Source organism: Sus scrofa, chromosome 9 (genome assembly GCF_054392235.1).
Source record: "Sus scrofa isolate SSC_HxYL_T2T_F1_AM1 chromosome 9, Sscrofa_HxYL_maternal_Yorkshire_Landrace_v2.0, whole genome shotgun sequence".
Lineage (NCBI taxonomy): Eukaryota > Metazoa > Chordata > Mammalia > Artiodactyla > Suidae > Sus > Sus scrofa.
Genome location: NC_139391.1, coordinates 12,047,100 through 12,059,745, shown reverse-complemented (window position 1 = coordinate 12,059,745; position 12,646 = coordinate 12,047,100). Strand labels below are relative to the sequence as shown.

General features: G+C 44.0%; 3 protein-coding genes across 26 annotated transcripts in view; all 3 read left to right on the top strand.

Annotated features, from left to right (window-relative positions):
* The window catches only part of LOC100511652 (glycerophosphodiester phosphodiesterase domain-containing protein 4), an 882,168-nt gene that overhangs the window by 514,870 nt on the left and 354,652 nt on the right, over positions 1-12,646 (top strand). The window lies entirely within an intron of this gene.
* The window catches only part of PAK1 (p21 (RAC1) activated kinase 1), a 236,440-nt gene that overhangs the window by 30,358 nt on the left and 193,436 nt on the right, over positions 1-12,646 (top strand). For all 19 annotated transcript variants that reach the window (XM_084975452.1, XM_084975463.1, XM_084975453.1 and 16 more), the window contains 2 exons: positions 3,256-3,358; positions 4,117-4,201. The gene's annotated coding sequence lies outside the window, so the exon portion shown is untranslated. The remainder of the gene's footprint in view (positions 1-3,255; positions 3,359-4,116; positions 4,202-12,646) is intronic.
* CLNS1A (chloride nucleotide-sensitive channel 1A) overlaps positions 1-12,646 on the top strand; it is a 98,050-nt gene that overhangs the window by 80,606 nt on the left and 4,798 nt on the right. For 4 of the 6 annotated variants that reach the window (XR_014814773.1, XR_014814774.1, XR_014814772.1 and 1 more), the window contains 2 exons: positions 3,256-3,358; positions 4,117-4,201. The gene's annotated coding sequence lies outside the window, so the exon portion shown is untranslated. Of the gene's footprint in view, positions 1-3,255; positions 3,359-4,116; positions 4,574-4,843; positions 5,563-6,188; positions 6,687-12,646 lie in introns of those variants that run through there. The other 2 variants (XR_014814778.1, XR_014814777.1) reach the window with 2 other exon arrangements.

Genomic DNA, 12,646 nt, shown 5'->3' with positions numbered 1-12,646 from the left:
GTTGGGTTTGTTAACAGCTGAGCCACGACAGGAACTCCCCCAAATGTCTTTTAGAAGCAGACCTCTTCTCTGTTTCCACTGCCATTATCTTATTTCAGAACTGGAATCATCTCTTAAATGTTCTCTCTGTCTTTGACCTTGCCTCCTTGCAATCTACTTTTCACACTTGCAGTTATAATTTTAAAAGACAACTCACCAAGACCAAATAGGGTTTGCTCCATGGATATAAGAAAAGTTCAATCTTAAAAGTACCTGTATATATAATTTATGACATCACTGTATTAAAGGAGAAAAGTCACATGATCATTTTAACAGAATGCCAAAACATTTTGATGAAAATCACCATATATTTTTGGTTTAAGAAAACCTTCATTGGGAGTTCCTGTCATGGAGCAGTGGTTAACGAATCCGACTAGGAACCATGAGGTTTCGGGTTCAGTCCCTGCCCTTGCTCAGTGGGTTAACGATCCAGTGTTGCCGTGAGCTGTGGTGTAGGTTGCAGACTCGGCTCGGATCCCGAGTTGCTGTGGCTCTGGCGTAGGCTGGTGGCTGCAGCTCCAATTCAACCCCTAGCCTGGGAACCTCCATATGCTGCGGGAGCAGCCCAAAGAAATAGCAAAAAAAAAAAAAAAAAAAAGAAAAAAGAAAACCTTCATTAATCTGTTATATGTTCATGAATATTCATCTCAAACAAATAGCTAGTGTTATTCTTAGCAGTAAAACATTAGAATCATTTCCATTAAAATTAATAATTTGAGTGTTATTACCATTACTTAAAATTTCCTGAAAGTTCTACTCAATGCAATAATGAGAAAAAGAAGTGAAGGAGGTATAAATATTTGATAGGAAGGGACAAAATTATCATTATTTGAAGATTATAAGCTTAAGAAAACTATTAGAACTTATGAGAAAGTTTAGAAAGACTGGCAATTATGACAGAAATATTTTAAAATTACTATCTTCCTTATATATCAACATCAATTCGTTAAGAGATCAGAAAAAAAAAAAGAATCCATATATCATGGCCATCAAAAAAAAAAAATTAGGTTGTTCCCATCGTGGTGGGGACCTAATGAACCCGACCAGTATCCATGAGGTTATGGGTTTGATCCCTGGCCTCACTCAGTTGGTTGGGGATCCCGCATTGCTGTGGCTGTGGTGTAGGCTGGCAGCTACAGCTCTGATTCGACCCCTAGCCTGGGAGCCTCCATATGCCTCGGGCGTGGCCCTAAAAGTACAAAACAAACAAACAAAAAAGGAATATTTAGGAACAAAAAATATTTAAGGAAAGATCTTTAAAATAAAAAAGCAATAATGGGAGTGCAGCCAGTAGGGGAAAAGAAGCTGTTGGTTTGACAACCTGATTTAGCAGAATAACTTATCTCTTTGTAATTTGGAATAAAGCAAAAGGAACATGGAATTGCTTTGTGCAAAAGAGATGGGAATTGGACATGACTGCTTTGGAGTTTACATCTAGAGGGGACTGAATCTGGAAGATGAAAAAGAGAATCATTTCTTTTCGGGGAGAGATGCTGAGCAGTTGCTGTAGTGCCACACGGAGGGATGGGCAGTGAGGATTTCTGGTGATAAAGATAGGAGACTTTTTTTTTTTTTTATCCTGTCTTTTTGCCGTTTCTTGAGCTGCTCCCATGGCATATGGAGTTCCCAGGCTAGGGATCAAATCAGAGCTGGAGCTGCCAGTCTACACCACAACCACAGCAACTCCAGATCGGAGCTGTGTCTGTGACCCACACCATAGCTCACAGCCAGATCCTTAACCCACTGAGCAAAGCCAGGGGTCGAACCCTCATCCTCATGGATACTAGTCAGATTCATGCCCAGTGTACCACGACTGGAACTGCCTATTTTCCATAGGCAGTTTGGAACATTTCTAAACTTCATGCTGGAGATACTGTCCTTTCTGGTGCCACTTATTTCTCAACAGGCCCTGAAAGCATTTCAGAGAATAAATGTGTTTGACCAGCAAAACTCAACCTCGTGGAGAATAGTTAGGCTCCTTTGTGCTCTTTGTTCCTGTGAGAGGATAATGTGCTGCATGCTGTTTTCAAGGTTCAGTGTAGCAGTGGATTGGATAAAATAAATGGGAGCCCTAGTTTTCTTTGTGAAAAGCCAGGGAAGACTGTTTGAGGCAGAATCCTGAAATAAAACAGGGAAATAAAACCTCCTGAAATGAGGTCTCAGTGGACGGCAGCTATGGAAAGGTGGATGAGTCATGAAAGAGGAAGGAAATTCTGCCTTGATTCCCTGGGCAGTTCAAGATCTTACTTTTCCCTCCTGTTGTTCTAGTGACTTTTAGAGAGGACAATTCCAGAGAAGGATGGTTTCCAAAAGAAAAGAAATCTAGATGGACTCCAGTGTGGTCCTACTTATGTAAGAGCACCTGCCACGGGGTATACAATAACCTCGGGCAGAACTCCCAAGAAAGACCGCTTTGTAAACCATGCTTCTGCTCTGGGAAGTCAACAACTGTCCTTTGTCCACATAGCCCTCCAGTCACCCTGCTGTGGAATTTCTCGTCCAAACCTCTCTAGTGAGGTTTGGGCAGGAAGAAATGATGCCATTGTCTTTTAGAAGTTGGATCAATAAGGGTGATGTCATGATGTGTGGCTTTCCTTGGGTCCCGGCTGTTCCAGACGTAGCAGATCACGTGCTACCCTGTTGGTGCATATATTTCTCTAGATCCTTAGGCCATATGGGCACATAGAAAACAGCCTTTGTCAGAGGAGAATCTACTTAAGTCTCCCAAATGTTAACTTCCTTCCTTCTTTCTTTTTCTTTCTTTCTTTCTTTCTTTCTTTCTTTCTTTCTTTCTTTCTTTCAGGGCCACAGGTGTGGCATATGGAAGTTCCCAGGCTAGGGGTCAAATCGGAGCTGCAGTTGCTGGCCTACCCCACAGCCACAGCAGTGCCAGATCCAAGCCACGTCTGTGAACCTACACCACAGCTCCTGGCAACACTGGATCCTTAACCCACTGAGCAAACCCCTGTCCTCATGGATACTAGCAGGGTTTGTTTCTGCTGAGCCACAACAGGAACTCTAACTTTTCTTTTTAAGGTCAAGTAAAATCAATATCTTGTTTAGTGACTTCTCTAACGATGCATGTAAAAACAATTACATAAATAAATGTCCTGGTCTTTCTTGGACTTAGAGTTAGGTTTCAAATCAATAAAGTACGGAAAACATCCCATTGAATTTGATCTTCAAAATAGTTTTTGTTTCTAATTTCTTTTTTAGTTCTGATCTGTCTTCTGCCAATCCACTGAAGGCTGACCAGAGCAAATGGACAATTTGCATATGAGCTCGAACATACGTCTCCTTGTTTGTTGTTCTTTGACAGGTAACTTGAATTATTTTGACAAATATTTACTATGCCAGATACTGTCCTAGGTGCTAGGAATAAAGCAGAATGAAACAACAAAAATCCTTGCCCTTGTGAGTATCCACGCTAATGGGGGAAGCTTCATTCATTCATTTACTCATTTATTCCACAAGCATTTCTTGATCTTGCAGTACAACTCAGGCCTTAAGCTACATACTGTGCCTAATCAGGATTTCATCCCTGCCCTCAGAGTCTAGTGGGAGAAATAAGACATGTCCCCTCTCCTTTCCTGCTGCTTCCCCATCCCCTTGTATATAGAAAGTACAAAGGAGGGATATTTTATTCAGGTCGAGTGGTTCAAAGAACATTACTCAGAGAAGATGACAAGCAAGATATGGCTGGAGGAATGACCTAATGGGGGAGAAAGGCAGGCTTGGTGATGATGAGACAGAGCGTGGTGTAGGGTCTGGACCAAATGAGGAGACCAGTGAATGCTGTTGAATGAATGAATGAAACCTCCCCAGGAGACCAGAAACTCCATGAGGCATGTTCTGATAATTGCAAGTCCTTTTCTGTAGCTGGAGTTTAAAGTGTGGAGATGAGGAACAGGAGATGGGGCTGTGGAAGGAGGCAGGGTCTGGGCATGAGGATTTTAGAAATTATACAAATGACATCTGCTTATTTCAGATGACTCTTTAGGGACTTTTTGTGGGAGCAATGATTTCATCATACTATTTCTGTAACTGGTCCTTTGCACTTCTTTTTCTGCTTCGCAGCGGGAGGACCTTTCCCTCTCATTGGACCTGACATACAGAAGGCTCTCAGTGAAGATTTGCTGTTTTTGAAATTCCATGGATACTGGTAAGGTGCAGACCGCTTAGGTGAGGCCATGCCCTGGCCCAAATGCGCCACTCTGAGAAACTGAAGCTTCATCACCTAAGTGGGAATATTAAAAGATTCCCCCTGCCACGTCATTGCCACTATATTTTTTTAATCCCCCCCCATTTTTTATCATGGAAAAATCCAAATATTAATATACGTAAAAATAGAAAGCTTACTATAATAAGCTCTCCTGTACCCCTTGCTCCGAAGAACAACTGACAGCCAGTCTTGCCTCGTCTGTATCCTTTCCTCTGCTGACCACTGCATTATTTGAAAGTAAATCCAAGACGTCAGATCTCTTTGTATGTATTTCTAAAAGATAAGAACTTGTTTAAAAATGTATCTGCAGGAGTTCCCGTCGTGGCGCAGTGGATAACAATCCGACTAGGAACCATGAGGTTGCGGGTTCGGTCCCTGCCCTTGCTCAGTGGGTTAACGATCCGGCGTGGCCGTGAGCTGTGGGGTAGGTTGCAGACGTGGCTCGGATCCTGCGTTGCTGTGGCTGTGGTGTAGGCTGGTGACTACAGCTCCGATTCGACCCCTGGCCTGGGAACCTCCATATGCCGTGGGAGTGGCCCAAGAAATGGCAAAAAGACAAAAAAAAAAAAAATGTATCTGCAGTTATTACACCTAACAAAATACTTATTCTCTACTCTCATAATATATATAGTCAGTGCTCAAGTTCGAATTGTCTCACTTTTTTTTGAAGTCGGCTTATTTGAATCATGATTTAGACAAGGTCCACATTTGTATTGGGTTGTGTTTCCTTTAATCAGTAGGTCCCCTTTTTTTCTTTTCTTACCATGCTTGCTGTTTATTTAACTGTAGGCTCTTAAAGAGAGAGAATAAGTTGAAAATAGCACTTTAAGTGTTGCACTTTCCTCCATGCTCACCTTCACTAGGTTCTTTTTTTTTTTTTTAACCCCTGATAATTTTTGAGGTGCAAAACCGTATCTCATTATTGCACAGCGTTTTTTTAATTTGCAAAGCATGTCCGGCCTTGCCTTGTTTTTAGCCTGACAGCTTTATCTGAGCATTGAGACACATAGTGATCACACCATACACCAAAATGAATTCTGGGAGTTCCCGCTGTGGCTCAGTGGTTAACGAATCCGACTAGGAACCATGAGGTTGCAGGTTCGATCCCTGGTCTTGCTCTGTGGGTTGAGGATCCGGCATTGCGGTGAGCTGTGGTGTAGGTGGCAGACGCAGCTCAGATCCCACGTTGCTGTGGCTCTGGCATAGGCTGGCAGCTACAGCTCCGATTCGACCCCTAGCCTGGGAATTTCCAAATGCTGTGGGTGCAGCCATAGAAAAGACAAAAAAAAAAAAAAAAAAAAGAATTTTAGATAGAATAAAGGGTCAAATGTAAATAACCTAAACCGTAAAAAGCTAAAAGACAATATAATAGTGAACACATTTTTGGAAATGGAAGATATTACATGAGCAGAAAAGCAACGGAAGATATCCCGAGGGAAAGTGTCAATAACGTACAGAACCAGTAAAAGCTGTCACAACTTCTTGGTCAACAAACACAAGGACAAATGATAAAATGGGTGGGGAAATAGTTGCCATCTAGGAGAGACGGTGAGAGTTAGTAGCTTTAACGTACATGGCCTGGTCTAGACGCTCACTGGGTCCAGGTGGGTCCTTTCACAAGGTGACCTCATGTCCGGGTTCTTTAGACCCCCATCTTCTTGATTCTCTGGAAGCTGCATGTTTTTTCTCAAGATCTCCTGCCCTAATTATTCACGTGAGAAGCCTTAGAGGTGAAAATAAGATTTTTTTTTTTCTCTTTTTTAGGTCTGCACCCATGGCATATGGAAGTTCCCAGGCTAGGGGTCCAATCGGAGCTGTAGCCTCCAGCCCGCCCCACAGCCACAGCCACGTGGCATCCAAGCTGCGTCTGCAACTTACACCACAGCTCACAGCAGCGCCTGATCCTTCACCCACCAAGTGAGGCCAGGGATCGAACCTGCATCCTCATGGATCCTAGTCGGGTTTGTTAACCACCGAGCCATGATGGGAACTCCCTAAGGGTCTTCACAGTTAGCTCCTCTGTTGGGCCTCTTGGTCTCCCCATCTTCCTGCTCGATTGACCCCGGGAGGTCTGTTGGGCCGCTGCTGACCTCATCCCCACCATTGACATTTGTTTTTCTTCTTCTCCCGCAATCAGGAAAACACTGTACTTCTTATGATGAACTATTTTCAAAGGGGTTTCCTGCAGAAGAGCTGCTGGGGCTCTAATGATCCAGTTATTTCTGTTCCTAGTCTGATCCATGGATCCTATTGGATTCCTTAACTACTGAGCCACAAAGGGAACTCCACAGAGTGGAATATATTTTAAGGGTGAAGAGAGCTACAAAGAAATCTAACACTTCATTCAATAGTTATTTGCTAGTAGAAGTCTTTCTATTAGAATTTTGAAACTTTTTTATGGTATAGTACAAAGTAATAAGTAGTTGTGTTAATGTTATTAGGAACCAAGTTTTCAGTGTGAGAAAAGAAATATAAAATCAAAGGAATTAATATGAATACTTTTTTTTTTATCGTTGCACTGGAGGCCTATGGAATTTACCCATGTCAGGGATCGAATGCAAGCTGCAGCTGTGACCTTTGTCCCAGATCCTTAACCCACCGCACCACAGGGGGAACTCCAATATGAATAAATCTTCATATTAAATTTGAATTAAAAATACCAATAGGAGTTCCCATTGTGGTGTAGTGGTTACCGAATCCAACTAGGAACCATGAGGTTGCGGGTTCTATCCCTGGCTTTGCTCAGTGGGTTAAGGATCCGGCATTGCCGTGAGCTGTGGCAGACATGGCTCGGATCCCGCGTTGCTGTGGCTCTGGTGTAGGCCGGTGGCTGCAGCTCTGATTCAACCCCTAGCCTGGGAACTTCCCTATGCCACGGGAGCGGCCCTAGAAAAGGCAAAAAGACAAAAAAAAAATAATAATAAAATAAAAATAAAAATAGCAATATATGCTTATGATTCTTTCTCCTATTTCTGTACTTTTCACAAAGGACTAGAAGTATTAAAACCCCAAGGGCAATGGGCAACCTCAAGTGCCCAGAATGTGGACCCTAATATTTAAAGGAATCAGAATCTTGGGTGGCCGATCCCAAGTTTGAGGTGGCACAGGTACAAACTAAGCCTTACGCGTCTTACTGCACCAAAAACTATGAAGTTATCAAATATCAGTAGGTTTTATCAAAAGGACCCAAGAGCCACCACAAAGGGGCTCCAATTGGTGAAAGATGGGATAATTTAAGCATGCAAAAAAGTGATTGAATTTGATTGAAATACATAGAATATGTAAAAACCTAATGAGTTCATGGGTGGGAAAGGTAGAGAAACGTCCTAACAAACAAATGAACCCTCTGGGTAATGTTGGCAGTAACTAGGTCACAGACCTTACTCTGAAAATTGGCAATTTAAGGGAAATAATTAAGCATTACCCTACTTTTCCAATAATCTGCCTTTCAGGGTAACCAAGTAGCCCTAAAGAATGAGGAAAAGTTCTTCTTTACAGATAATTCCCAGCTAATAAAAGTGGAAGGAATTATATGTGACGGAATTATAAAATCACCATTTTGCAATCTTAACGATATAATTAATTAAGGCAAAGATCAATAAAGGATGAAAGCATTCGATAAAAGGCTTATGGAGAACTTTAGTTTTGTGGTGCTGAACTCTTTTAGCTTTTGCATGTCTGTAAAACTCTTGATCTCGCCTTCCAATCTGATAAGAGTATTGTGCTGGGTAGAGTACTTTTGGTTCTAGGGTCTTCCCGTCCAGCACTTCTCTGGGAGCTCAGGCTACCACAAGGCCGCTGGTGCTGGCACGCGTCATTTTGGAGTCCTCCTTCTAGCGTATTGGCCCCAGGACCTGAACCTGCCCACCAGCTGGTGGGCACCCGACCTGGGATTTCTCAGAAGCAGCAGCCAGCTGTGCAGCTGGACTGCTGATGCCTAGAGCTGTGTCCCTGCCTTCTGGATTAGGTGAGATTTTGTGTGTCCTTTAAGAGCAGAGTCTGTGTTGGCTACAGGCCTCTGGGTTTCCTGAAAGTAAGCCCCACGGTCCTTTAGAGCCAAGCATGCTGGGAGCCCGTCTTCTGGTTGCAGGGCCCATTGCTCGTTGCGAGGATCTCTGCAATGGCCACGGACCTCCTGCTTGTGGGTTGCTCCCCTGGGGGTACGAGTTTTGCGTGTCCCGGGACTCCACCCCTCCTGTCTGTCTCATTGTGGTTCCTTCTTTGTGTCTTGAGTTGTGAAAGATCTTCTCTGCTGATCTTCAAGTGGTTCTCGTTAACGGTTGCTCTGTAAATAGTGGTAATTTGGGGCGCCTGTGGGAGGAGGTGAGCTCAGGGTGTTCCTACTCTGTCCCCTGGGCCCTTCCCTAGAAGAACAGCTTATGGAGAGCTTTCAATGGACATTATCTGCTGCCACCACCTGAATCTGCTGATTTATAGAAAAACTGAACTAGTTTAATGACAAAGTTAATGGCTGGAGCAGGTCCAGCTGTGGCGCAGTGGGTTAAGAACCCGACTGCGGTGGCCTGGGTTGCTAGGGAGGCTCGGTTCAGTGCCCCGCCGGGCAGAGTGGGTTAAAGGATCTGACATTGCTGCAGCGGTGGCATAGGTTGCAGCTGCAGTTCATATTCAGTCCCTGGCCTGGAAACTTCCATATGCTGGGTGTGCAGCTATTGAAAGAAAGAAAGAAAGAGAGAGAGAGAGAGAGAAAGAGAGAGAGAGAGAGAGAGAGAGAGAGAGAGAGAGAGAGAGAGAGAGAGAGAGAAAGAAAGGAAGAAAGAGAAAGAAAGAAAGAGAGAAAGAAAGAAAGAAAGAAAGGTTAATGGCTGGAATTCCCTAGTGACCCAGCAGTTAACAATCTGACATTACCACTGCTGAATCTTGGGCTCAATCCTTGGCCCAGGAACTTCCACATACTGTGGGCAAAGCCAAAGAAATAGTTAATGGCATTAAAAAAAAAGTTGGGTCAAGGTGTTCTAGATTTTAAAAGACTCAGAAGACATAACCATCAAATGCAATGCGTGATGTATGGATCTTGCCTGGATCCTGATTCTTTTTTTTTCTTTTTGGTCTTTTTTAGGGCTGCAGAGAGGCATATAGAGATTCCCAGGCTAGGGGTCCAATGGGAGCTGTAGCCACCGGCCTATACCACAGCCACAGCAACACCACGTCCGAGCTGTGTCTGCAGCCTACACCACAGCTCAGGGGAACGCCGGATCCTTAACCAACTGAGCGAGGCAGGGGATCAAACCTGCATCCTCATGGATACTAGTCAGATTAATTTCTGCTGAGGCACGATGGGACCTCCTGGATCCTGATTCGAATGAGCCAACTATAAAAAATATATTTCTTTAAGTATTAGGGAACTTTGAAAATGATCTAAGAACGAGAGGATATGAAGTAATTACTACTATTGTTACTAGCAGTGTGGTTGGTTAAATAAGAAAATATTCATATATTTTTGGGACGCAAAATGAAGTATCTAGAGAGGAAATAGTAAGAGGGCTGGGATTTTCTTTAAAATACTTCCACAGAGGAGTTCTCTAGTTCTCTTGTGGCTTGGTAGGTTAAGGATCTGGTGTTGTCACTGCAGCAGCTTGGGTTGCTGCTGTGTCTCGAGTTTGATTCCTGGCCCAGGAACTTCCATATGCCACGTACGGCCAAAAAAAGAAAAAAAAAAAAAAAAAACCGCTTCCACAGAAAAAGGAGAAGGATAGACAAAGCATATGTGGCAAAATCCTAAATAATTGCTGAATCCGGATGATGGGTTTTTTTTTACACTCTTCTTTCCAATTTTATTTATTTGACATTTTGTTCATCGTGAAAAAGATAAGGAGACAAAATAGAAATCTTCTGGATGACAATTCAGTCCGACCCTTGAAAGTTAGTGGAGCAAATAAATGGAAAAAGTTTTTGCAAAACGAGCCAGCTCTTCTTTAGTTGTCAGCTCAACTACGTGACAAAAGCACATCTGATGTCAGTACTCACACCTTGCTTGGATGATGCGATCCTGGCGGAAGGAAGGGCTGTTGGGGGGTGTAACAGTTCTCTCTCTCTCACGCCTCTTTTTTGCTCACACCCGAGGTGGCACCTCAGCACATCCGAGCAGGGTACAGAGCAGTTTGCAATGTTCTTTTGCAGCCCAAACTGCTAACCACACTCAATATCTTTGCTGATTCACTGAGGAATAATCTGTGGTCCTGCAAGTAAGATCTCAAGATTGAAGTGGGACCTTGGAAGAAGTGAATCAGCATGTGAACCTTATCTCTCTCTTCCTGAGGGTTCCTCTGTGCTGGTCCTGTTTGAGTGAGGGTGCTGGGTGAAGGAAGAAGAAAGTTCTTCCTGTAGATGAAGGATTACAAAAGTCAGGGATGCAAATGCAGCCAAGTGTGTAACTGCTCTCCATTCTAGAACCTGGGGCAGGCCGGTGTCACTAATTGATCACAATTTTCTTTTCTTTTTTGTGTGTGTCTTTTTGCCTTTTCCAGGGCCCTCTCACGGCATAGGGAGGTTCCCAGGCTAGGGGTGGAATCGGAGCTGTAGCTCCCGGCCTATGCCAGAGCCACAGCAACGTGGGATCTGAGCTGCGTCTGCCACCTACACCACAGCTCACAGCAACGCCGGATCCTCAACCCACTGAGCAAGGCCAGGGATTGAATCCGCAACCTCATGGTTCCTAGTCGGCTTCGTTAACCACTGCGCCACGACGGGAACTCCGATCACAATTTTCTTTTCCTCTGGATTCTTCTTGCTATACTAGTGCAGGTGGCATCGTGTTAATGAAAGCTGTTCCTGAACCACCTTGGGTCCACTCGCCTGCACTTGTAAAGCTAATCTGCGGACACCAAGCTATGGTAAAGGAAATTGTAGTGTTTATTACAGAGGCCAAGCCAGGCGTCCAGGCACCTAGTGCTTAGAAGACCGGAACTCCCCGATGGCTTTCGGGGAAAGATTTATAAAGACAGGGTGAGGGAGGAGGGTTCTGGTGTGTGTGATCAGCTCATGGACATTCTTCTGATTGGTTGGTGGTGAGGTAATCGGGAGTCAACACCATCAAGCTTCTGGTTCCAACCCGTCTGGGGTCTAGGTGCTTGTGGGCACCGTACAGTTAACTGCTTCCACCCGGTGGGGGTTTTAGTCTCTGCAAAACAGCTCAAAGGATGTGGCTCGGAATATTATCTATGGCCCTTGTGGAGGAACTAAAGATCCTTGCCTTTGCTGAATAGCTAAACTATTATTTTGTCTTACATGACTATTTCCCTTCTTTTTGCGTTTTCTCTCTTTTCTGATCAAATGTATTCTTTGGAACTTTGTTAGTCTCTGCAAAACAGCTCAAAGGATGTGGCTCAGAATATTATCTATGGCCCTTGCGGAGGAACTAAAGATCTTTGACTTGCTGAATAGCTAAACAACTACTATTTTGTCTCACGTGGCTCTTTCCCTTTCTGCAATTTCCCTCTTCTTTGAGCAGATGTATTCTTTGGAACTTGGGGAAGGTTTGAGAGGCTAAAGTTTTTTTTTTTACAGACAAGAGGCAGGCAGAACACATGGGGGGGGGGTGGTTCCTGTCCCGGGAAAGTCCCATAGGGTCTTGCTCAATTACAAAATAATTCCTGTTCAAAACATCCTCAGACTAGAGTATCGAGCAAAGCATTTCCCTAGCTGTATTATTTTATTTATTTATTTATTTTTGCTTTTTAGGGCTGCACCTGCAGCGTATGGAGGTTCCCTTCTTGGCACAGCGAAAACGAATCTGACTAGGAACCACGAGGTTGTGGGTTTGATTCCTGGCCTCGCTCAGTGGGTTAAGGATCTGGCGTTGCCTTGAGCTGTGGTGCAGGTCACAGATGTAGCTCAGATCTGGCGTTGCTGTGGCTCTGGCATGGGCCAGCGGCTACAGCTTCCATTAGACCCCTAGCCTGGGAACCTCCATATGCCACAGGTGAGGCCATAACAAGACCAGAAGACCAAAAAAAAAAAAAAAAAAAAAAAAAAAAAGAGAGAGAAAGAAAGAAAAGAAATAGCAGATCTGGGATTCAAACTCAGTTAGCCTGGCTTTTAGCCACCACATTCTGGAGCTTCATTATACCTCAAGGTCAATGTTAGGGAATAACCGATAATAATGACCACTCTTCACTGAATGCTTACTGTATGCCCAGCCCTGTGCTAGATGCATTCCTTAACGCATTAAACATTTTCAAGGATGTGATGCAGCAAACGTTATTACTTTTTTTCCTTTTTATGGCCACACCTGTGGCAAATGGAAGTTCCCAGGCCAGGGGTCGAATCGGAGCTGCAGCTGTGGCCACTCCACAGCCATGGCAACACCGGATCCCAGCCACATCTGAGACCTACACCGCAGCTTGCGGCAACATCGGATCCTTAACC